Source organism: Microcaecilia unicolor, chromosome 3 (genome assembly GCF_901765095.1).
Source record: "Microcaecilia unicolor chromosome 3, aMicUni1.1, whole genome shotgun sequence".
NCBI lineage: Eukaryota > Metazoa > Chordata > Amphibia > Gymnophiona > Siphonopidae > Microcaecilia > Microcaecilia unicolor.
The window spans coordinates 1,546,473-1,572,882 of record NC_044033.1 but is presented as its reverse complement, the minus strand read 5'-3'; the positions used below and the strand labels follow the sequence as shown (position 1 = coordinate 1,572,882).

The following is a 26,410-nucleotide window of genomic DNA, read 5'->3' as shown; positions in this document are numbered from 1 at the left end:
TGCCGAGGTCCGCAACAATGCCGGTCAGTGCCTTCAGAACGCCGAAGGGGTGAGTAGGGAGGGGGGGAGGTTCGGAAGGAAACCGTGCTAGCGCCCGTTTCATTGGCGCAAGAAACGGGCATTTTACTAGTAGTTTAATAAAGGAGTTTTGTTTCACTTCCCCCTTTGTCTCCCTGTACTTTTATGAGGGCCTTCTACTCAATTTGGTTCACGAAATACATATAGTGGCAGTGATGGGATTTTTTTCTGTCTCTGCAGAAGACAATCTACATATCTCCAAGGGCCTAGGGGCCTCAGTACAGTTTTGGGGGGAAAGCTTATACACAAGACTACGGAAAGTAGCTGCACCTTAGAGAAAGACAGGGAAATAAAAGCTATTAAGTGCTGGATAAGCAGGTTTTATTTTCTTGGGGGTAGGGGTTAGAAGAACTTGCAGTGCTGTAGTGCAAGTAAACTCTAGTTTGGAGTGCCCTGGTAGACTGACCACGAGGGGTCGGAGAAGTGCAGCAGTGTATTTGGAGCTGTGGTACAGGTCACACCTAGCTAAGACAGCTAGCAAGGTGGAAAGTAACCTGTTCCTTAGTAGGGCCCCAGTGGAGGAGTGGCCTAGTGGTTAGGGTGATGCACTTTGGTCCTGGGGAACTGAGGAACTGAGTTCGATTCCCACTTCAGGCACAGGCAGCTCCTTGTGATTCTGGGCAAGTCACTTAACCCTCCATTGCCCCATGTAAGCCGCATTGAGCCTGCCATGAGTGGGAAAGTGCAGGGTACAAATGTAACAAAAATAAAATAGATACTATTGGAGATTCTACATGGAATGTTGCTACTATTGGAGATTCTACATGGAATGTTGAAACTGAACATGTCCAAGACTGAGCTCATCGTCTTTCCACCAAAACCCACTTCTCCTCTTCCTCCACTTTCTATCTCAGTGGATAACACCCTCATCCTCCCCGTCTCATCTGCCCGCAACCTCGGAGTCATCTTTGACTCCTCCCTCTCCTTCTCGGCACACATCCAGCAGATAGCCAAGACCTGTCGCTTCTTCCTCTTCAACATCAGCAAAATTTGCCCTGTCCTCTCAGAACACACCACCCGAACTCTCATCCACGCTCTCATTACCTCCCGACTTGACTACTGCAACTTACTCCTCACCGGACTCCCACTTAGCCATCTATCCCCCCTTCAATCTGTTCAGAACTCTGCTGCACGTCTTATATTCCACCAGAACCGATATACTCATATCACCCCTCTTCCCAGGTCACTTCACTGGCTTCCAATCTGATACCGCATTCAGTTCAAGCTCCTCCTTCTTACCTACAAATGTACTCAATCTGCTGCCCCTCACTACCTCTCTACCCTCATCCCCCCTTATGTTCCCACCCGAAACCTCCGTTCACAGGACAAATCCCTCCTCTCAGTACCCTTCTCCACCACAGCCAACTCCAGGCTCCGCCCATTCTGCCTCACCTCACCCTACGCCTGGAAAAACCTTCCTGAGCCCCTACATCAAGCCCCCTCCCTGCCCATCTTCAAGTCTCTGCTTAAAGCCCACCTCTTCAATGCTGCCTTCAGCACCTAACTCTTACCTTCAGGATATCCAGACTGCCCCAAATTGACTGCCCCCTTTGTATCGTCTACTCATTTGTCCTTTAGATTGTAAGCTCTTTGAGCAGGGCCTGTCCTTTTATGTTAAATTGTACAGCGCTGCGTAACCCTAGTAGCGCTTTAGAAATGTTAAGTAGTAGTAGTAGTAGTAGTACTATCTACATGGAATGTTGCTATTCCACTAGCAACATTCCATGTAGAAGCCTGTGCGGCCACATTGGTGATCTGCAAGGGCCGACTTCTACATGGAATGTTGCTAGTGGAATAGCAACATTCCATGTAGAATCTCAAATCATAGCAACAGTGGAGGAGTGGCCTAGTGGTTAGGGTGGTGGACTTTGGTCCTGGGGAACTGAGGAACTGAGTTCAATTCCCACTTCAGGCACAGGCAGCTCCTTGTGACTCTGGGCAAGTCACTTAACCCTCCATTGCCCCATGTAAGCCGCATTGAGCCTGACATGAGTGGGAAAGCGCAGGGTACAAATGTAAAAAAAACAAAAATAAATACTGAAAATTCAACCATACCATGATTCTGTGGTTATGTTACATTAATAAGGTAAATGATAGGTGGCTTCTTGAAAGGATTATATAAACTTTGGATGAATGACTAGGGACACAAACGTTCACTTATTTATTCAATATCACAATTCCTGATGTACAAGAAAACAAGCTCCTTTTATTATCGACCAGATAGAAATAAGAGTTTTCAGTTTTGGTAAGTATAAGTCATCACAAGAAAAAAAACACAATAAGAAAACCAATATACTGCATTAGGGGCTTATAACACATTTAGTTATGTTTAAACAAAAGAGATGTGCATGAAACAAAATATTTATTTTGACTTATAAAACCACTTGTCCCTGAAACATGTTCAAAACAGAATAAACCATTTGTGTATCTAAAAGGTACATTTCTAACAGATGAAGTTGTGATTCCATGTGCCCCAATTAATATATTTTCAATATATTCCATCATCTTTATAACACCAGGCTTCCCAAGGAAGATTACAACAACAGATAAAATGAACCCATCAGGAAACAGGATATCCTCACTGAAATGTGGCCATCTATAATGTATACAGTGTATTTATTCATATTTTGGTGTAGAAAAGTGAGTTCAAAATAGTTTAAAATTGCTGTTTCTACCAGCTATAAGAATTTTTTAACCTGTTTTAGTGATATTGAATTGTTATTTCATAATATTTATATCTACATATGGAAAGCTTTAAAATAAATGAAAAAGCTGTCCAATAATTAAAAAATATATATATATTTTTTTTGTCCTCCACCTTTTAAGGCACTGGCTATCCAACTGGAATAGCCTTAGACTTCTTACAGTTGGACCAACAATAAAGAACGATGTGGATGCAGAAGCTCATAGGTTTGCTTGCTTTGTTTTGGGTGTACTAGATATGATGGCTGCGAGGGGGAGTGGAAACAGAGATTAGGCTCACTTCCACTCCTGTCTATTAAACCTCCTTTCAGCAGTTCATAGGTTTGCTTGCTTTGTTTTGAGTGCATGGCAATGATGGCTGCATGGGGGGAGTGGAAACAGAGATATACCAAATTGGCTTCCTTGCTTACAGTGGACTAGAAGGCTCACTTCCACTCCTGTCTATTAAACCTCCTTTCAGCAGTTCATAGGTTTGCTTGCTTTGTTTTGAGTGAATGGCAATGATGGCTGCATGGGGGGAGTGGAAACAGAGATATACCAAATTGGCTTCCTTGCTTACAGTGGACTAGAAGGCTCACTTCCACTCCTGTCTATTAAACCTCCTTTCAGCAGTTCATAGGTTTGCTTGCTTTGTTTTGAGTGAATGGCAATGATGGCTGCATGGGGGGAGTGGAAACAGAGATATACCAAATTGGCTTCCTTGCTTACAGTGGACTAGAAGGCTCACTTCCACTCCTGTCTATTAAACCTCCTTGCAGCAGCTCATAGGTTTGCTTGCTTTGTTTTGAGTGTACTGGATCACGGCTGCGCTGGGAAGGGAAACCTTAGACTGTCCCAATTGGCTTCCTTGCATACAGTGGACTAGATGGCTCACTTCCACTCCTGTCTATTAAACCTCCTTGCAGCAGCTCATAGGTTGGCATGCTTTGTTTTGAGTGTACTGGATGACAGCTGCACGGGGGGAGTGGAAACAGAGATTGACCAAATTGGCTTCCATGCTTACAGTGGACTAGATAGGCTCACTTCCACTCCTGTCTATTAAACTTCCTTGCAGCAGCTCATAGGTTTGCTTGCTGTGAATTGAGTGTATGGCAATGACAGCTTCAGGGGGAATGGAAACAAAGATTAACCAAATTGGCTTCCTTGCTTACAGTGGCCTAGATAGGCTCACTTCCACTCCTGTCTATTAAACCTCCTGACAGCAGTTAATAGCTTTGCTTGCTTTGTTTTGAGTGTACTAGAGATGACGGATGCGAAGGGGAGTGGAAATAGAGATTAGGCTCACTTCCACTCCTGCCTATTAAACCTCCTTGCAGCAGCTCATAGGTTTGCTTGCTTTGTTTTGAGTGTACTAGATATGATGGCTACACGGGAGAGTGGAAACAGAGATAAACTCACTTCCACTCCTGTCTATTAAACCTCTTTGCAGCAGTTCATAGGTTTGCTTGCTTTGATTTGAGTGTACTAGATATGATGGCTACACAGGGGAGTGGAAACAGAGATTAGGTTCACTTCCACTCCTGTTTATTAAACTTCCTGACACTAGAGCAGCTGGGGAAAGCTCCAGGAGTGAAGCCGTAACTGGAGCTACTGTTGAAAGCTGCAGAGCAGAAAAGTATAAGGTTACAAGCTGTGCGCAAAGAAAAATATTAAAAGGCTGAACTGCTGCCAGAGAAGCTGCAGCTGGGGCAGTTCAGAAACTTGATTTGGAGTGAACGTTATAGCCAGATCTGGAGCTAGGTGTCCTGAACAAGGTTAGCTTCTGAATGCACAGCAGACCAGAGGAAATTCTACGCTGTGGGCTGAAGACAGAAGTTGCTGCATTGTAATATGTTAATTTAGAACAAACCTCTTACTCTGTTCATAACTATATCTTTTGTAATATAATGTAAGCCACACTGAGCCTGCAAATAGGTGGGAAAATGTGGGGTACAAATGTAGCAAATAAATAAACTGCAAGTGGAGCAGCTTTCCAAGCCAGTACTCCAGCATACACTGGTGGGGGACCAGCGAGTGCGCCTTGAGGATTGAAGTAGTAAGACTTCAGAATGGGCATTTGGGACCAGGAATGGCAAGAAACCTGGTTAGCCCTGCAGCACTGCACTGTAAATTCAGAGGATTACAGGCCCTGGGAGTGGGGCATGGCTGAGAAACAGGAAAAGGCCAAGAAGAGGGCCATGGAGCTGTCATAAGGGGTGTCTGGCAGAGAGCCTACTGAGGTAGGTGAGAAAGCCCCGGGAGGAAGGAAGATAAGTCTCCAAGAGGGAGCAAGTTAAGTGGCCTGCCAGAAGTCAAAGGGATTCAGGAGATGAAGCGCCCTGACAAAGGCAGGAAGCCAGGAGCAGACAAGTGGAAGCGATGCCTGGGCAAGGGAGTGAGTTGCAACCCAAGCCCAGAAGTCCCAAGAAGGAAAAGGAGACCTGTCATGAGCAACAGGTAGAGGTTAAGTGCCTGTCTCATGTGCTGCCCAAGAGGTGGAAGGAAGTCAACCACAGTAGTCCAGAGGTGACTGAAGACCTGGATTGCTCATCTGTCATGGTGTCTCAACCGGGGGAAGAGACAGAACCTCTTGAAGATTACCAGGTAGAGGTTCAGGACCCAACCTCAACATTTAGTTAGTTGGAGGAGGCCGACCATTATAGTAAAATGCTGGATGGGAAATTGCAGCAAGCCGCTGTGTATGCTGGTCGACTATGGGAGGAAAAGAAGTCCTTCCAACAGCAACTGGTAGACGTTAAAGACCAGTTGCAAAGTCAAAGCGAAAAGTGGAATGAAGATCAGAACAGGCTGCTGGACCTGGCAAAACAGAGCAGCTGAGGTGAGCTCTTGCTTAGAAAACTGATGAGTGTGTGGAGAAGCTACAATATATCTGCACTGCTGTAGAAGCAGAACAGAAAGGTTGAACAGCAAGCGGAAGAGACAAGGAGGAAGGAATACAAGCAAGGCTGGAAGAGCTCCAGGCCTTAAGCTATACAGAGGAGCAATTGGAGAAGGAGAGAAAGTGGTCAAAGAGCTGAGAGCCCAGTTGAAGGCTAAGACCCAGGAAGTCCTGTCTTTAAACTGTAACAGAGAGCAGGAGGTCACAGAGTTTAGGAACTGAAAGAAGCAGAAGACAGGAGGTTACCCAGCTTCAAGAGCAGGTAACTTGTTTGAAATCCTCCACTGAGACACTGCACAAGCAGGCAAAAAAACTCACCCGGCTTGCAGAGGAGTAATGGGAGATGGCCTTGGCTGGAGTTAGCCAATCAGGGGAGCGGTGCAGGCTGCTGGAAGTTCAGGTGGAAGGGCTGCACTGCAAGGAAGCCCAGCTCAAAACTGAATGTTGAATGCTGGCGGAGGAGAAAGCCAATTGTGCAAGCGTAAAGGAGGAAGTAACCTGAAGGGTGCAGGAACTGCAAGGAAAGTTGGAAAAATGTGTCCCACCTGACCATTTCAAAAGAAATGCAGAAAAAGCTGGGAGGTAGCAAATAAACTCAAGCTACTGGAAGCCAAGGATGGAGAGCTGATATAGCAGCAACAATCGGTCCAGGAGTTGAAGAACCAAGTTTGTCTGTTGACAGTCTGGACTGAGGGCTATCAGGCCAAAACAGAGGCTGCAGCAAGAGTTGGCAGCTATGGTGACAGTGAAACAGTACTTTCAGCTGCAGGGACAGCTGTCTAATCTCCATCAGAGGAGCAACAGAAAGTCTGAGTGCTGGAAGGCAGGATCGTTGACCTCCATGGTCAAGTACAGGAGATGTGACTCCTGCAAGAGAAGTAATTTAAAAGAGAGGTAGCCGCCCATGATGTATGTATCCGGCTGCAGGAAGAGAATGCACTGTTGTCCCAGGAGTTGACAGGATTACCATGCCACGTCACCACTGAGTGTGTGAGTCTGCAGGAACATAAGAAATGAAAGAATGAAGGCATTGCAAGGGCAGCTGACCCAGAGCCAAACCCAGCTGGCCAAGATAAAAAAAAGTCTCCAGGAGAGAGACCTTGAGGAAGTTGGGGTATATGGATATCCAGATCAAGGAAGTTGCTCAGACAAGGGTTCGGTTGCAGAACCAACTCAAGGGAGTCAAACCTATTAAGCTTTGTAAGCAAAAGTATCGTATGTGCAGTTCTTGCATGAAATTAAATAGGCATATTTCAGTTCATTGTTGTAAGTTCTTGTTAGTACATAAGTATTGCCATACTGGGACAGACCAAAGGTCCATCAAGCCCAGCATCCTGTTTCCAACAGTGGCCAATGCAGGTCACAAATACCTGGCAAGATCCCCAAAAATGTACAAAACATTCTAAACATTCTCCTACATAAGCACACAACTATGGAACGCACTACCAAAAGCTGTGAAAACAACATATGACCACCTAAACTTCAGGAAAGCATTAAAAACCAACCTGTTCAAAAAGGCATACCCCACCAACCCAGCATAACCACCTACACACTGCAACACAGCAAAACCAAAGATTGTATTGGACACTACACAATCTCCTCTCCTCAATCCCCATAGTAATGGACATAGGAGCCAACTTTTCAAAATTATTGGGGGTGCTAAGCCCAATGGAAATAACCCTCCCCTGGACACATACAAGGAATTTTCTCAATATTGGGTGTGCTCAAGCACCCACAGAGTCGGCTCCAATGATAATGGACACTAATTACCTTCCTCTCCTCTATCCCCATTTACCTGAAACATGTATCTATCTCTAAACAATATTTGATGTGTGGTCACACCATGGACCAATACAAAGGCATTATAACGTCCTCATTTTTGTTTTCCATTCCTTTCCTAATAATACCTAACAGATATTTGCCTTCTTAGCCGCAGCAGCACAGTGAGCAGAGGGTTTGAGCTTATTATCAACAATGACGCCAAGATCCCTTTCTTGGTTGAATGCCAGACTCCTGGCTCGATACTTTACTGCTGCTGTTAAAAAATTAAAACTTGATATACTATTAAACTTTAATGTGCTTATTATAAATCACCACTTTGCATCAAGGGCTCACACAACAGTTTTGCTTTCAAGCGACAATATATTACCAAATTTGACCAGTGCCATTCAAAGCAGTTTAGATTGCCGTCATTAAACCAAATCTAATCTTAAGTTTATATATCACATTCCTGGTCAATCAGAGGACCACCCAATGCAGTTTACTACAGTTTGAAAACAAATACAAAATACAAATCAAATCCAGCTTGCAAATGCATTTGACATAATCAAGTACTTCCTAACATAGGATTTAATACATTTTAACATAAGTAAATTAAATATTTCAACACAGAAGTTCAAAACATACACATGCAAACATATCCACTGACACCATCATCCACGAGAGCAGGTAGAAGAAATCATTTTTCAGTACTATCATCAACCCTAACCACACCCCATGGCTTCTCAAAACTCCTCCAAGTCATTTAAAATGGTAAAAAGAAATGTATTTTCATGTTTTCTGGAAGGCAGAAAGGTTCATCCGAGCTCAGATGTCAGGGACTGCAAATGAAAACAGCTCTGGCTCAGCACTATGTACTCTGCATACCATCACCACCCTACAAACTCCCCAAACATCTGAGGTGCAGGACTACAAAGGTCCACTTGAATATGCTGGCTTTTGGGTTTCTAATGCTCTTAAAGTACCTTTACTGGCAAGCAATGGGATCATACAGACCTCTCTCCTCTACTGGCTGTAGTGAGGAACTGTGTTGCCATATTCTGCATTACAGCTTCCACAAGATTAGTGTAATTTGGTATAAACATCACTCTCTGTAGACTGAACAAAATTTACAAAAGCTGAAATGCCAGTCAGCTTCGATGTATAATGATTCCTATAATGAAAAGTATTATTGTGCCTTGTGCTGGGAAAGCCATTGCATGGTCAGTGCCCACTCCCGATGGTATCACTGATCCTGAATACTAAGCTGACGTTTTTACGTTTGACTGTATGTCTTGTTTTTCTGTAAACATTTGTTTACACTACATATTTTTCTTAAGTGTTGGTTTTATTCATGTTCATAAACATTTTTTTTCCTTTATCTATCATTTTCAAAATTTACAAGCATTTACCTCTTGAATAGGAAAAACAGTTTGGTAACATTTCACATAATTTTCATTTATACAAAAGAATATAACTTGCATTAGACCACCTTGTTAGAGGGGGTTAGAGCCGTTCTATACACAGCAGACGAGAATCATAACATATACATATTTACCACCAGCTTAGCAATATAAACCACACACATTACCAATCCCATTTATCCAAAGCTCAAGGCTAATCAAAACTGCTTAGTCTTAACATGCATTATAATAACTTTTCCTGGGTAATAAATTGCTTTAAATGTTCAGGCAGGAAGAAAACATATTTGACCCCTAAATATTTTATATTGCATTTACAAGGATAGTTCAAATTAAATGAAGCACCCAAGGCTAAAGTTTCAGATCGTAATGCCAAAAACTCTTTTCTCCTTGCTTGGGTTTGTTAAGTGACGTCTGGAAAAACCCAGATTTTTTTCCCATTAAAAGGGGTTTGTAAATTCTTTAAGGCCATTTTCCTAACAGATTCCAAGTCCTGTTGAAATATAAATGAAACCAACAAAGTTTGACGCTCAGTTGTTGCTGTTAATGAAGAAGTGGTAAACTGGATTAAGAACTGGTTGACAGGCAGACGCCAGAGGGTGGTGGTGAATGGGGTTCGCTCGGAGGGAAAGGTGAGTAGTGGAGTGCCTCAGGGATCGGTGCTGGGGCCGATTCTGTTCAATATATTTGTGAGTGACATTGCCAAAGGGTTACAAGGTAAAGTTTGCCTTTTTGCAGATGACACCAAGATTTGCAACAGAGTGGACACCCCGGAGGGAGTGGAAAACATGAAAAAAGATCTGAAGAAGCTAGAAGAATGGTCTAACGTTTGGCAATTAAAATTCAATGCGAAGAAATGCAAAGTGATGCACTTAGGGAGTAGAAATCCAAGGGAGACGTATGTGTTAGGCGGGGAGAGTCTGATAGGCACAGACGGGGAGAGGGATCTTGGGGTGATAGTATCTGAGGACCTGAAGGCGACGAAACAGTGCAACAAGGCGGTGGCCGTAGCTAGAAGATTGCTAGGCTGTATAGAGAGAGGAGTGACCAGCAGAAGAAAGGAGGTTTTAATGCCCCTGTATAAGACGTTGGTGAGGCCCAACCTGGAGTATTGTGTTCAGTTTTGGAGGCCGTACCTTGCGAAGGATGTTAAAAAAATGGAAGTGGTGCAAAGAAAAGCTATGAGGATGGTATGGGATTTGCGTTCCAAGACGTATGAAGAGAGACTTGCTGACCTGAACATGTATACCCTGGAGGAAAGGAGGAACAGGGGTGATATGATACAGACGTTCAAATATTTGAAAGGTATTAATCCGCAAAAAAATCTTTTCCGGAGATGGGAAGGCGGTAGAACGAGAGGACATGAAATGAGATTGAAGGGGGGCAGACTCAGGAAAGATGTCAGGAAGTATTTTTTCACGGAGAGGGTGGTGGACGCTTGGAATGCCCTCCCGCGAGAGGTGGTGGAGATGAAAACGGTAACGGAGTTCAAACATGCGTGGGATATGCATAAAGGAATCCTGTGCATAAGGAATAGATCCTCAGAAGCTTAGCTGAAATTGGGTGGCGGAGCAGGTGGGGGGAAGAGGGGTTGGTGGTTGGGAGGCTAGGATAGGGGAGGGCAGACTTATACGGTCTGTACCAGAGCCGATGATGGGAGGCGGGAAATACTGCTGGGCAGACTTATACAGTCTGTGCCCTGAAAAGGACAGGTACAAATTCAGGGTAAGGTATACACATACGAGTTTGTCTTCGGCAGACTGGATGGACCATGCAGGTCTTTTTCTGCCGTCATCTACTATGTTAATGAAGATTCAAGTAATTCTGATACATTTAAATCAGGTTGTAAAGAGATTGGTACATCTTCTTTCGTTATTTTAGTAGGCAAGTAATATATTTTGTTCTAGGGAGGTATATTATCTAGGGAAAATTTTAAATTTTCTACCAAATATCTTTTAAAGATTTCCAATGGAGTATACACTGGAGTTCGTGGAGAGTTCAAGAATCGTAGATTTAATCTCCTATTAAAGTTTTCAAAGTACTCCAGTCTATTATGTATCATAGTATTATCTTGTATCAGTTTAACTGAGGTTTCCTTCAGCTTATCATTCTCATCAAATGCTTTATCTTTTCTGTGACTTCATTTTTCATCGTGGTAAAAGCTATAGATAAATTCTGAACATTACTCACTAAGGATTCAATCTTGCTTGTTAAAGACATCACAGTCTGAAGAGTCTCCCATATAGCCTCAAGCGTCACCGCAGGCGAGGAGACCCGAGAATTTCCTGGCCTCTGTGCCATTACAGACTCAGAACCTTGGTTGGTAGAAAGGCCTCGGCTGCCGGTTCAACGTTGGGCCCCAGTAGTATCACCCCTCCTCCGTCTTCGCGGGTTTGGGATTTATCTCCATCGTCAACCTCAGCCGGTTGCGGTGTTGGAAAACGCGTCAGAGGGGACAACGAAATGTCCTGTCCCAGGAGCTCAACCTCTCCTTGGGCTGCAATCTCAGCGAGACCTCCTGACGCCATCCCTGTGGTTCTTCCGAGGAAACTCTCGATGGTTTGTTGTGTAGGTGTCGATGTTAGGGCCGGCTGGGTCCCGGTTCTAATAGAACCCTTTCTCTTAGTGTGGGGCATTGTGTTGTACAGGTAGGTAAAGAAAGGAAAAATTTCCTTTTTTCAAAGAAAACAAGAGAAATGGGTTTAAACACAACAGCAACCTTCAGAGAGTCACTCGCGGTGCGATGTTGCTGCCGCCATCTTGCTCCGCCACTTCTCTCTCATAAACATTTTTTATACTGTATATTTTAGCTCTCTGATGGAGGTTTTTGTATCGAAACCTGGCCAAGTTGAGCAGATTTCCTTGATGGTATCTCCTAGCTATTTTTAGTTCCTCTCAGCAACATTCGCTCATCCTGGGGCTGCTTTATGTTAACAGCTACCAACACTTATGACAAAGCAGCTCGCTTTCGACGCATACCTCTCTTCTGTTCGTTCTTGCTTCTTTTTTCTTCGTCTCATTAGATTTCTTTGCACTTCTCTACTTTACTCCCTTCTTTCTACTCGTCTCGATTATTGAATTTGGTATTCCAGTCCGTTCTCTCAAACATCTACAAACAGTTCTGAATACAGCTATCAGACTCTTTCCCGCGCCCACCGCAGTGATCATGTTACCCCACTCCTCATGATGCATCACTGGCTCCCAGTGTTTTTCCACAAACACCACAAAGTTCTTACTCTGGCCCATAAGACTATCCATCTTGGCTCCCCTTCCTCTCTGTCTTCCCTCCTTGTCCCCTACACCCCCCCCCCCTCCGTTCTGCTGCTCCTCACTGCTTCATCACGCCTTCACTGCCCTGTTCCTATCTTGTTTCCACCCAGCATTGTGCCTTTTTCTTCCGAGCCCTACTCTCTGGAATTCCCTTCCTCCTGACCTACTACTACTACTACTACTACTATTTAGCATTTCTATAGCGCTACAAAGCTCCTATGTTAAATTCCGTTCTGCATTCAAAACCTATTTGTTCTCCTTAGCCTTTCCTCAGAGCTCCAGGGAATAGGGTGGTGGGTTGTTGGCACAAAAGAACTCTCTCTCTCTCTCTGTCCTATATTTGATGTAGTTCCTTTCTGTGTTTGGTTTGTTTGTTTTTTTTTAAACTGCTTTGATTGTCTGGCTGTCTGGCTAAAAGGCAGTCTATCAAATTTGAATAATTGATAAATGACAAACAATGTGCAAAAAAAGTCCTATTAAAAAAAGGTAAGGACATTGTATCATCAGGCTAGAAATATATATGGTCTTACAATCTGGATCTCAGATGTAATTATAGAAATGTAGTTTGGTTTTTATTTTGGTGGGGGAGTGAGGCTTTTATTTATGCAGATAATATATAGTTGGTCATGCCTTTGTTTATTTCAATTTCTCTTTATTTAACAAATAAACATCAGTACAAGAGAATGAAAGAACACGGCAAAGAAAAACACTCCTCTGCTACATTTGCAATATAATTATAATGACTTATACCTCTCCCTATACCTCATCCTACCCTCCAATATTCCCTTCCCATCTGAATGCCTCCCCCTCCATCTCCAGGGACAATGTCAAACATGGAACCAACGGAGCATCTGTGGATAACAGGTCTATACAGCCAAGTCATTTCAAATTTTACTTTTGACTCTTGTAAACAGTAATCGAATGTTTAAATACCAGACAAAAACAATTTCCTCCTTTTAAATGAGATAGCAACATCATATTTTTATAAACACCTTAGCAGACGCCCACAAAATATTTGTGAATCCCTCTCCCATCTGACTCCGTGTGCAGGGTGATTCATCCATCAGACAACCCAGGCAGGTTGAGCAACTGATTTACCACTGCCCTCTTACAATATGGGCTACAACCCTCTTACAATATGGGCTACAAGCTAATACAGAAGTCACTCAGGTGTGCACGTCAATAATTTTGCAGTTTAAGTCCTAGCTCAAGACCATCTCTACTTCAGAAGAGGGTAAAAGCCCAGCTCTTCTCGGAGGTCTTAATGACAGTGGCAACTGACTACCCACTCTCTCTGCATCTGGACTAACTTGCCGCACACCCTGTAACTAAGGCCAGTTCAACATACCTTCAATTTAGCCACCTACTCATTTATCCCAATGCCTTGTCTCTATTATATGTCTCAACTGCACTTGCCCTCTTGGCTACCTATAAAGGTATTTCAATTATATTGTACATGACAGCACATAAAGACCTGTACGGTCCATCCAGTCTGTCCAACAAGATAAACTCATAGCATAAGGTATGTTGTAGTACTACATATGTATACTTGATCTTGATAGGTTCCTGCCACTTTCAGGGCACAGACCGTACAAGTCTGATCAGCACTAGCTTTGCTTCCCAGTTACTGGTGTTGCCATACAATCACTGTTAAGCTTGTTTGGTTCTTGCCTTCCATACAGGGTTCCTTTGTGTTTATCCCATGCATTTTTTAAATTCTGTTACCGTTTTCATTACCACCAGCTCCTGTGGAAGGGTATTCCAGGTATCTACCTCCCCCTCCATGGAAAAAAGTACTTCCTGACATAGTCTGCCTCCCTTCAACCTTAATTCATGTTCTCTAGTTCCACCACCTTCCCGTCTCTGGAAAAAGGTTTTATGTCACTTAAGTGTTCTTCCAGGCTGCCTATTATGGTGTATTTATCATATTTCTGTTATATGAATGTCCTATTTTTTATATATATATATTTATGATAAATCATGACATCGCTATTACTAAGATTTAATTTTTCAAGTTTACCTCATCGATTGTATCTTATGCTTACATTTGATCATTTTGCTATTACTACACTGTTAACACAATGTAATCTGTACATGATCAAGCTAAACCTGTTTACACACCGCCGTGGGTGAATCTCTTCATAAAGGCGGTTAATAAATCTCAATAATAACGTACCTAAACACACACAATTTCTACACTCTTCCTGGGAAATCTCCCAAAGCAGTGTACAATCAAAACATTCTTACTAACTAAATAAAAACACTACCAGCCTTCATAAAGGAACGAGTCCAAAAGTATAAATATCCAAAGGAAATAACTGCCAGATCTTGCTGATCTCCATGGAAACAATTAAAACCCTGAAAAGTCATTAACAGTATCGCAGCCATCAATGATAACCATTTAAGCATTACAAGACGCTACTCTAACAATCCAAGATTACCTCCACAACAGCGTCCTAAAACAGAGTAAATAAAGCGTTACAACTTTTATACACAAAATCCTGAAGAACCAGTAACATTATTTACTAAGAATTTATTTTTAAATGCTTGACGGGATTTACTTTCAAGCTTAGGATGTGTGTCAAGTGGGTACGTCAACTTCAGTCACTTAAAAAAAAGAATGCTACAAAACAATTAGAGACACCAATGGGGAAGATCAAATAAAATACATACATTATTCTAGCTCTTTACAAAAAAAAACCCAAAAAAGTGTCCCGTACTTGCACGTTTGCCTAAGCTGTCTTTCTCCTCCTTAAAACTTTGATGCTGTAAACCCTCCTAGGTTGTTGAAAACTAGAGAGATCCTCAGATCCAGCATTCACTGCTCTTTTAAGAAATTCACAAGATCGCTCATCTCTGAGGTATTACACAAGACTGCCAGCATTCACTGCTAAACCCATAGCAAAACGCAGGAAGGAGTTCAACTAAGCTTTATGAAGTGTAGGACTACAACCTGACCAACCTTTGTGAACCTATGGATGTTAGAACGTCATATTTAGTTAAACTAACAACTACTAGCTAGCACAGGCGAGTACGTATCATCTTCCAAACCCAACCCTCAACTCACTCCCTTGTTGAGGTAGGTTTCCCAGTACTCTTAAAAAACCCTCAATCCCATTTCCGCCTTGCCTGCCACTCCACAGTCCATCAGGTCCCCCCCAAAAGAAAGAAAGTGTCTCTACATCCTCAGGATCCGCTCATTATAGTCATTTACTGTACAACTCATACAGAGTGAACCACACACTTGAACTAATCAACTATATTTATCTTACAGTCACTGCCTCAGGATGGGGAGATTGGATAATTAAATTCTGAGCGTCTCAGAAATAAACCCAAAATTGGTTGCGCAACTTTGACCACCATATATAGATTCTATTGTGGGGGGGGGGGGGGGGGGGTGACACCAGGAGTTTTGTACTGCACTGAAAGATCAACTTACCAGGCCTGGAGAGCCAGTTAACCAGGCTTTGTTAAAGAATCATCTTTTATTTTAGTTTTTATTAGAAATTTGTACTCAACGATCAAACCAAGAACCATAAGCAAAGCCCTATCTGCCAAGATAGCTTCAGCAGTTTGGTTTTGGGTTTTTTTTAAACACGGATATGCACGCGACATACTCAGCTGACTTAAGTACTCCTCAAAATCTTAAGTTGCAATATCTACTTCTATTTTCCAAATCCTCAATTGTAGCAGTCAAAGTTTAATGTATTTTATTAAACACGTAAGTACGGAGTCACGTGACGCGATGCACGAGAGCGGACGCTAAACACTTCGCTCCGTGCCTCCTCCCGCATTCATCCGGGCTAAAACCCTTAAAAACAAAAGGAAAACATTCCGTTTTCATACATAACATCTTATTGCACTGCTGGGAAGCGGCGGTTGAAGGTTAGAGTTGACGATGGCGGCAAAAACTTTGAGAAAAGATAGAGACAGAGGCAGAATCGGGGAAGACAAAATGGCGGCCCCAGCGAGTCCCCCAGGCTCGTCAGTTAGCTCCGCATGGACAGCTGAAATAGTCGGAGAGGTAACTGCAGCTTTGGAAGGAATATTGGACAGGAAATTACAGGGGCTGGAACACAAGCTGGAGGGGATAAAAGACAACATGTCCCAACTCACCCAAGACGTGGCAGGATTCCAACAGAGAACAGGAGCATTGGAAGACCAGGTATCAGCTATTGAACAAAACTATGCCAAACTATTAAAGTTGGTCGAGACACAGGCCGAAAAACTGGAAGACTTAGAGAACCGGTCACGTCGCAATAACTTGCGTTTTGTGGGGATAACCGAAGAACTGAGTGAAAGAGATCTACGTTCCTTCTTGGAAGACTGGCTTGTGAAAGAACTGAAATTGCCTACCGACATGGGGCCATTGACAATAGAGCGAGCACACCGGGTTGGGCCTAAGCGCCAGAACGAAAACAGACCACGAGTTGTAATATGCCGTGTGCTCAATTTTGCCCAGAAAGCAGCGATTATGCAAGCGATTCGGAGTGGAGACGGACTGCATTATAAAAATCAAAAGATCCTTTGCTTTCAAGATTACTCAGTGGCAGTGGCGGCGCAACGGAAAACCTACTCGCCGATATGCTCAACACTGGTAAATCATAAAATTAAATTCGCGCTGATGTATCCAGCCAAATTGAAAATATTTCACCAGACAGGCACAAAGATTTGTGAAACGATAACAGAGGCTCAACAATATGTTCGCCAAATATTAAATACAGGTGATGAATGACTCTAGTAAGAGAGTGGACCGGAATGGGTATGCTCTGCAAATAAGGAAACGGATTTTATTATAAGCTCTAAAGTTCAAGGCGCTGGTCTACTGGGGGGAGGCTGTGGAACACGGCTAAGGATTATGCAAAACTATATACAACTAACACTAATATATCAGCGGAACTAGTGATTTACCCCCCAAAACACAACAGTTTTAAAGGAGCCATGAATGGCCGTAGACCTTGCCAGCAAAGATCGCTGCTGAGAATGGCAGGACGGGGCGAAAGGAGCTGATTAAGACACATTCTTCACTGACGTGATTGACCGCAGTGAACTTGAGCGAAAAATGTAAGTTGGTGCTAAGTGCCATAACTACATGATGGTGAGAGAAGGACTTGGCCAACTACAGATTTTGGACGCTGATTTGTGACTGAGCTTCGCTAAGTTGGAAAAGGTTTATAGTTCTTTCAGAATGACTCTAACTAAGGAAAATGCAGGCATAAATTATGAAGATTAGACTGTTAAATACGGTATGTTAAAGTTAAAGTTTGTTAAATGGTATACAGTTATGTTGAAGGTTTAATGTATGGAACAGAGTAAGTAATATAAAGGGTTAAGGTTAGGGGTGAGGAGGGCATAATTGATATAGGGACCTGGAGGAGGGAGGAACACAGTGTGAAATGGAATCTTCAAGGGGAGGAAAAAAAAAAAAAAAATTTTCCCTTGTCACCCACGCTTATAGCGGAATGCTGGGAGGGGCGTAGATGTGACTAGTTCCCTAAGAATAGGGACGAAGAGGAAGGGGAAACTATGTGGGCATCTTAGGAGACTTTTGGGAGGGGAGGGTTTCACTCAGGCCATAATCAAGGTCATTGCTCAGCATCACAAAGTAAATGGGGGGCGTCATGTGCTGGGGTGGCGCCCCCATGGAGATAAAGAACTACAACAGTGTAATAAAGACCACAGACATACAGGTGATGACTAAAATTATAACATGGAATGTGGGTGGCATAGGTTCACCAGTGAAGAGATCCAAGATATTACGTTACTTACAGAGAATAGGTGCGGATGTAGCTCTACTACAGGAGACACATTTGTCAGACATCGAGCACATGAAATTGCAGAAATGGTGGGTGGGGGATTGCATTAGTTCGCCAGCAAAAGGGAGGAAAGGGGGAGTAGCCATATTGATTAGGAAAGGAGTAGCTGGACAAATAAGTGACATTACTAAAGACCCTGAGGGCAGACACATCTTCTGTAAAGTAACCTTGGGTAGGAGGAAAATTTTGATGGGCAGCATTTATGCGCCAAATCAACTAGATAATAGATTTTACAAGAATATACTTGATCTGTTGTCAAAAGAAGATGATATCCCAATGATCCTGGGAGGAGATTTTAATATGGTGTGGGACCCGCAAATGGATAAATCGCTTGCTACCCCCGAGCCTCATGGGTGGAAGTCCAGGGGACTCCCGAATTTAAGTTCATTGCTGGATCTTTTGGACATATGGAGGGTTTTTCACCCACAGGAGAGGGACTATACACATTTGTCTAGAGCCCACAACACGCAATCACGGATTGACTATCTCTTAGTGTCTCGAACCCTGATAACAGAGATACAAGACACACAGATTGGCCCATATGCGATATCAGATCATGCAGAGGTATGGGCAACTTTGAACTTTGGGGGACAGGGTGCAAAACATAGACAATGGATATTTCCTAGCTATTTAGCGCAGAACACACGGTTTCATGAACATCTACGGAAGACTTGGAGAGACTATAAAAGCCATAATGAACACTCTGTAGTAGACATAGGGACGTACTGGGAGGCGGCAAAAGCCGTGATAAGGGGAGAGATTATCAGTTTTGTAAGCCAGTTTAAAAAGACGAGGGACAGAGAAATATTGAGTTTAGAAAAACAAATTCTGACATTGAGGAAGAAACTTGGGGAATTGCCCTCACCACAATTGAAAGCAGACCTCATAGCGGCTCAGGTGAGCTTGAACTCCCTTATACACGAGAGGGAGAAGAAGTCACAGGACTATTTTCGGTTTCAATTATACAAATATGGCAGCAAGGGTGGGAAGATGTTAGCTAGATTGATAGCCCGGAAACAAGCCTCAAGAACAGTTACAGCGCTAAAAGATAAGGCTGGAAAGCTGTGTCATACGGATAAGGAGATTAGAGAGATCTTTCATGAATTCTATCAGAAGTTATATAAGGCAGAAGAAGACTCGGGCCTAGCAACCAGGGCCTACCTAGAAGGAGTGGATCATCCAGTTCTTAGAGACAAAGACCAGACAGATCTGAACACCCCCATTACAGTAGATGAAGTACATTGGGCAATTACTAGCAGCCAAATGGGGAAAGCCCCGGGACCAGATGGTATGAGAGCGGAATGTTATAAACTGCTGGGCGAAGAGATAGAGCCAACATTAGCAGAAGTTTTTAACAGCTGGGTCGATAAAAGCTTGTTACCTAAGCAGCTAAATATAGCCCAAATTATTTTAATACCAAAGCCTAAAAGGGACGTGGTTTTGGCAGAATCTTATCGACCAATCTCCTTGTTGAATTGTGAACTGAAGTTGTTTGCTAAAATTTTGGCCAACCGCCTGGGCAGAGTACTACCAAAGATTGTCCATGAGGGACAGGTGGGGTTCGTAAAGGGGCGATCAATTTCCAAGAACTTAAGGAAAATACTAGCAGCATTAGAATTTACGGGCACGAGAGTAGAACCCACATTAATGATCAGTTTTGACGCAGAGAAAGCTTTTGATCGTGTAAAATGGGAATATTTGTTTGAAACCCTTAGAGCTTATGGGATCACAGGGTGGTTTGAAAGAGCGATCAAAACATTATACCTAGATCCCACAGCACGAATTATGGTAAATGAGGGTATTTCTGCAGAGTTTGCGATAGAGAGAGGCACCCGGCAGGGGTGCCCACTATCACCGCTATTGTTTGCTCTATACCTGGACCCTCTGATCAGAGACATCTACTCCATGCCGACAGTGAGAGGAGTAAAGATCAATAAACAGGAGTTTAAATTGGGCGCGTTTGCAGACGACCTGCTGGTAATCCTTACGAACCCAGCGGAATCACTGAATGCGCTATTGGAAATATTTCAGGAGTTTGGTGGTGATTATGCTGGGTTCAAGTTAAATCTGGAGAAATCGGAGGCGCTGGGCAGGAACATCAACAAAAATGAGCTAGGACAGGGACACTTTCCCCTCAGGTGGGCGGAGGGTAAATTCAAATATCTAGGAATTATGTTGACACCCAAAACTGAGGACCTTTATGGATCTAATGTGCAAGCCTTACTAAACACGACTAAACAGCAGTTAGAGAGTTGGAAATTATTACAACTGCCTTTAATAGGGAGAATATGCTTAATTCGAATGATTATTCTCCCCAGGTGGCTTTATGTCTTGCAGACAATTCCCATTTGTTTATTGCGTAAAGACCTTCGATTGTTTAATAGAATGGTAGTGAAATTTTGTTGGGCTAACAAGAAAGCAAAGATGAAGTCCCAATGGATGGTAGGGGGTTGGCAACAAGGAGGGCTGGGATTGCCGGATCTAGAGCAATACAATATGGCGTGTCTGTTAAGATTTGTCAAAGATTGGATTTTTGATACCACCTATTATACACCTATCGAATTGGAAGAAGCCCTGTTCGCCCCAATGCGTCCACAGGCTTTGGTACAAATAGAGAGAATGCAAGTACCCGTAGAGTACCGACATAGCCTGTTGCTGGGCCCTCTGAGGAAAGCATGGAAATTCATGAGTAAAAGATTAGGTATAGGGGATGGAGGAACAGAATTACTACCGATAAGGGGGAATCCACTATTTGAGGCAGGCAGGGATAATGCAGTTTTTCTCCGTTGGGAAGAGAGGGGACTGATAACTTTAGAGGACATTATTGGGGAAACAGGGGAGATTCGGACGTTAGAACAGTTGGTGAGGGCAGAAGAATTGCAATGGGGAGACACATACGCCTATTGTCAATTAAAACACTTTGTTAAATCTATGAGCAAAGAAAGACTCTCACAGAAATTAGGAGCTAAGATTAAACAGTTTTTTGAAAAAATCTCAGACACAAATCCCTCCATTTCAGGACTTTATAGGGCCCTGTGGGAAGGAAGGCCACCAAAGGATCTGACCCATCTAAGAGAACGTTGGGAAAAGGATCTTGGAATCAACCTAGTAACGTGGGACATTACTAAGGAAGTGCAGAGGATTCCCAGATTGTTAAGTGGAGCACAATATAGAGAATGCGCATTTCGATTCATTCATAGAGCTTATATGACTCAAGCACAGCTGGCGAGGCTCGGGGGGACCCAATCGGCGATTTGTAGGAGGTGTGGGGGAACAGAAAATACCTTTTATCATGGATTTTGGAGTTGTAGGAAACTTAAAGCATTTTGGGGGAAAATTGCCCAGTACTTGACTACAATTATGGGACAACGGGTAGCATGCACACCAGAGCACTTGCTGTTGAACCTCCCAGGATCAGGTAGAGGAATGATATCCAGGGGCAATATACTATTTGGTAAACTGACACTGCTGGCGAAGAAATGCATTCTACTATATTGGACGACAGAAACAGGTCCTGAATTTTGGCACTGGCGAAATCTGATCCACCAACTGGTGATGTGGGAGGCAAAAGAAGCCAGAAGTGGCCCCAAAAAACATATTAAATTTCTGAAGATCTGGGGCAGATACTTGGATTCTCTGACACCTAAGAGTAGGAACTTAATACTTAAGGTGCTGTAGCTAAGGTAAAGGTCTGGAGGGTACTGGCAAGAGTGAGACTGGAGGAGGGAGGAAGGGTGGCGGGAGGGGGGGGGGGGGGGGAAGATGATTCACTGAAAGTTATGTAAACTCTTTGTTGACAAGAGGTAGCCAAACGGTAAAGCACAGTATGTTATAAATCATAAACTCAATCTACCTAAAGCTAAGGGAGAATGAGAGAGACGGTGAGGGGAAAGTATAAAATCAGGAATCCCTCATTTGGGTACACAATGTCTGGACCTGAAGTGAAAAATTGTAAAGGCTCGTTTTTGGCTATGAGAATAGATACTGAGTTTGTAGAAGAGGGTTGGGGGGTGGGTACTAGGGGAGGGGGGAATAAAAGAAAACGGACACATGCTATAAAATCTGTTTGTAATATTTTATTGTTGTTCAATAAAAATTGTTTAAAACTAAACACGTAAGTACATAAGTATTACCATACTGGGACAGACCGAAGGTCCATCAGGCCCAGAATCCTATTTCCAACAGTGGCCAATCCAGGTCACAAGTACCTGGCAAGATCCAAAAACAGTACAATAAGCAGTGGATTTTGCCCAAGTCCATTGTAATAATGGTCTAAGGACTTTTCTTTTAGGAAGCCATCCAAACCTTTCTTAAACCCCGCTAAGCTAATTCGTCGGCAATGAATTCCAGACTTTAATTACACATTGAGTGAAGAAATATTTTCTCAGATTCATTTTAAATTTACTACTTTGTAGCTTCATTTCCTGCCCCCTAGTACTACTATTTTTGGAAAGAGTAAACAGACACTTTCACGTCTACCTGTTCCACTCCACTCATTATTTTATAGACCTCTATCATATCTCCCCCTCAGTCGTCTTTTCTCCAAGCTGAAGAGCCCTAGCTGCTTTAAGCTTTTCCTCATAGGGAAGTTGTCCCATCCCCTTTATCATGTTTGTCGCTTCTCTCTGTACCTTCTCTAATTCCATTATATCTTTTTTTAGATGCAATCACCAGAACACAATATTTGAGCTGCGGTCAAACACAGAGCAATAGAAAGGTATTATAAACGTCCTCATTTTTCTTTTACATTCCTTTCCTAATAATGCCTAACATTCTGTTTGCTTGCTTAACGGCTACCCCTGCACACGGAGCAGAGGGTTTCAACGTATCATCCATGACGACGCCTAGATCCCTTTCCTGGTCGGTGACTCCTATAGCATTGCATAGCTATAATTCAGTTTCCTGTTTCCCACATGCATCACTTTGCACTTGCTCACATTAAACATCATCTGCCATTTAGCCGCCCAGTCTCGTAAGGTCCTTCTGTAATTTTTCACAATCCTGTCGCGAGTTAACGACTTTGAATAACTTTGTGTCATCAGCAAATTTAATTACCTCGCTAGTTACTCCCATCTCTAAATCATTTATAAATATATTAAAAAGCAGCGGTCCTAGCACAGACCCCTGAGGAACCCCACTAACAACCCTTCTCCATTGTGAATACTGCCCATTTAACCCCACTCTCTGTTTTGCAATTTAACAACTTTGGATAACTTTTGTGTTGTCAGCAAATTTAATTACCTCACTAGTTACTCCCATCTCTAGATCATTTATAAATACTACCATCTGTTTATCCAAGCTTGATATAGCTTATGTTTGGTCCTAAGAACAAAAGCGTTACCCTATTAGGTCAGGATAAAGGTCCATTTAGTACATAAGAACATAAGTGTTGCCATACTGGGACACACCGAAGATTCATCAAGACCAATTCCAACAGTGACCAATCCAGGTTACAAGTACCTGGCTAGATCCCAAAACAGTACAATACATTTTATGCTGCTTATCCTAGAAATAAGCAATGGATTTTCATCAAGTCCATTTTAATAATGGACTATGGACCTTTGTTTTAGGATGTTAGTCAAACCTTTTGTAAACCCCGCTAAGATAACTGCTTTTACTACATTCTCTGGCAACGAATTCCGGAGTTTAATTACACGGTGAGTGAAAAAATATTTTCTCTAATTTATTTTAAAATGTCCTACTTTGTAGCTTCATAGCATGCCCCCTAATCCTAGTATTTTTGGAAAGAGTAAACAAGTGATTCACATCTACCAGTTCCATTCCACTGTTTCTAAAAGTGGCCAATCCAGGTTACAAGTACCCAGCAGAATCCCAATAAGTAGCAGGTCCTCCACACACAACTATTTTCTTGTACTGTGTCCCCAGGTCTCCAATATTGGAGCACAGATTGGAGCCCACTGTGGAACTCTCAACCTTAGCTATCATCCCAGCTATTCCCAGAACTTGGCAACAGTTGTTTGTGGTTATATGAGCCAACTTTTCAAAATGATTGGGGGGTGCTAAACCCAATAGAAATGACCCCTTACCGGACACAATCAAAGAGTTTGTTCAATATTAGGGGTGCTCAATCACCCACAGAGCTGGCTCCTATGTTTGTGGTAGGTGTTCTGTATATTCTCATGCCATATCCGGTTACCTCCTAAATAAGATAACTCCTCTAAATCCAACTATTTTTCTGGCTATTATTTTCATGCTCCTCAACTTCTCAAACTGTGGTTATAGTAGTTATGGGAATTGAATAGCAGAGCTTTTATTAAAAGAATTAAGCTGGGGCTCCCAGGCACTCATTCAGCTCAGTAATATCAAATCTTCCCAGGATGGGAACATTTTTTTATTCTAGGACCATGTTGGTGCAATGCTTTGCCTTATAAGATTAAACTCCCTTACTGTTGTACTGACTAGTTTCAAATTAAAAAAAGGGGGGGTGCTCTTTAAGCAAGTATTTTTAATTGTGATATTATGACTTTTGTAAGGGGATTGTATTGTAGTGAAAAATCTAGAAATTCATACAGAAGAGATTTTTATGGGAGGTAGGATTGAGAGGTGGAGAGGTCTGACCCGGCTGTTTTTATATTGTGAATTGTTTTGGGTGTTAAAGAAAATAGTAACATAGTAGATGATGGCAGAAAAAGACCTGCACGGTCCATCCAGTCTGCCCAACAAGACAAACTCATATGTGCTACTTTTTGTGTATACCCTACTTTGATTTGTACCTATGCTCTTCAGGGCACAGACCGTATAAGTCTGCCCAGCACTATCCCCGCCTCCCACCACCGGCTCTGGCACAGACCGTATAAGTCTGCCCAGCATTTTCCCCACCTCCCAACCACCAGCCCTCGCACAGACCGTATAAGTCTGCCCAGCACTATCCTCACCTCCCAACCACCAGCCCTGCCTCCAACCACCAGCTAAACTTCTGGGGATCCCTTCCTTCTGAGCAGGATTTCTTTATGCTTATCCCACGCATGTTTGAATTCCGTTACCGTTTTCCTCTCCACCACCTCCCGTGGGAGGGCATTCCAAACATCCACCACCCTCTCCGTGAAAAAATACTTCCTGACATTCTTCTTGAGTCTGCCCCCCTTCAATTTCATTTCATGTCCTCTAGTTCTACCGCCTTCCCATCTCCAGAAAAGGTTTGTTTGCGGATTAATACCTTTCAAATATTTGAACGTCTGTATCACCCCTGTTTCTCCTTTCCTCCAGGGTATACATGTTCATTAGTGAATAAACAAAGATGACAAGAGAATGGAAATACATTATATACTAACCAAATTATGTAAGACTGAGCTTACAAGGACAAGAAGTGTAGTTCAGCAGGTGGAATGACTGGGGGGGGGGGGTGAAGGTGGATACAGAGACAGCGCAATATGCATTGATAGCAATAACAACATAGGTCACCCCTTGCCTTACTAAGGAAAATAGCGTCATCTTTCACTCACAACACATGTAGAATTGTAAAGTTATGAAGAGTATGAGAAGCTTTGCGCTAAATTCAAAGAAAGAAAGGTGAGGGAGGAGGGTGATGGATGGAGGTCAGGAGGATGGTAGAATAAGGAAACGAATAAGTGGGTGGATGAGGGAATGAATGGATGGATGAGAGAGAGCAATTTTGTTTCAATTGTCATTTTTAAATCAAAGTATCGTTATTTAAATGTCTAAATGAAAACTACAAAAATAGAGATGAAGCAAAAAGCTTATATAAACGAAGAAGAAGAGGCCATGGTAATGGAAATGCAATATCATAACATCAATATCATCTCCAAGCCAGTCCACAGGCGGGGGGAGGGGACAGGATCAGGGCTAAACCGGAGTCACCACGCCCTGAATCCGGAGCCAAAGGCTGAGCCCAGATGTCTTACCTGACTCTTCGCCTTTGCTGCTGGCTGTGCCGACTCCGATCCCTCCTTTCTTCTCTCTTTCCCCCACCAAACCCGCTCCCTCCTCTCTTTCCCTCGCTGTCTCTCTCTCTTTCTTCCTCTTTTTCTTCTTTTTTAATTCTATTTTTTTACCCCCGGGCCACTTCCTCCCCCTCCCTCTTTCCACCCCTCCTCAGTCCCTTTAAATTAAGCATGGCCGCCGCCAGAGTTGCAGCCGAACGTTTCCCATAATCCTCAGGGAGAATTTCGTGACGTCAATGTTTTGACGGGAGGAGCCGAGTCGCGCTCTGATCCCGCCCCGGGGAAGGAGATGGACGTATCTGAGTTAAGAGCAACGAATCGACTTCTGTCAATCTCAATAGAAACAGCGAATCAGGGCGACAGAAGGATGAAAGAGGGGGAGGGGAGATAGTGGACAAAAGGATGAAGGGGGAGTCATGAGATGAGAAGCAGAGGAGATAGTGGACAATTGAAGCAGGGGAGATAGTGGACAAAAGAAGGATGAAGGGGGATTCATGAGATGAGAAGCAGGGGAGATAGTGGACAATTGAAGCAGGGGAGATAGTGGACAAAAGAAGGATGAAG

At 43.0% G+C, this 26,410-nt stretch overlaps 1 protein-coding gene across 1 annotated transcript in view; it reads right to left on the bottom strand.

Moving 5' to 3' along the window:
- Window positions 1–25,854, bottom strand: part of KLC4 (kinesin light chain 4) — a 230,714-nt gene extending 204,860 nt beyond the window's left edge. Inside the window, exon 1 of the mRNA XM_030195691.1 lies at window positions 25,808–25,854. The gene's annotated coding sequence lies outside the window, so the exon portion shown is untranslated. The remainder of the gene's footprint in view (window positions 1–25,807) is intronic.
- Window positions 25,855–26,410: the final 556 nt, after the last annotated feature.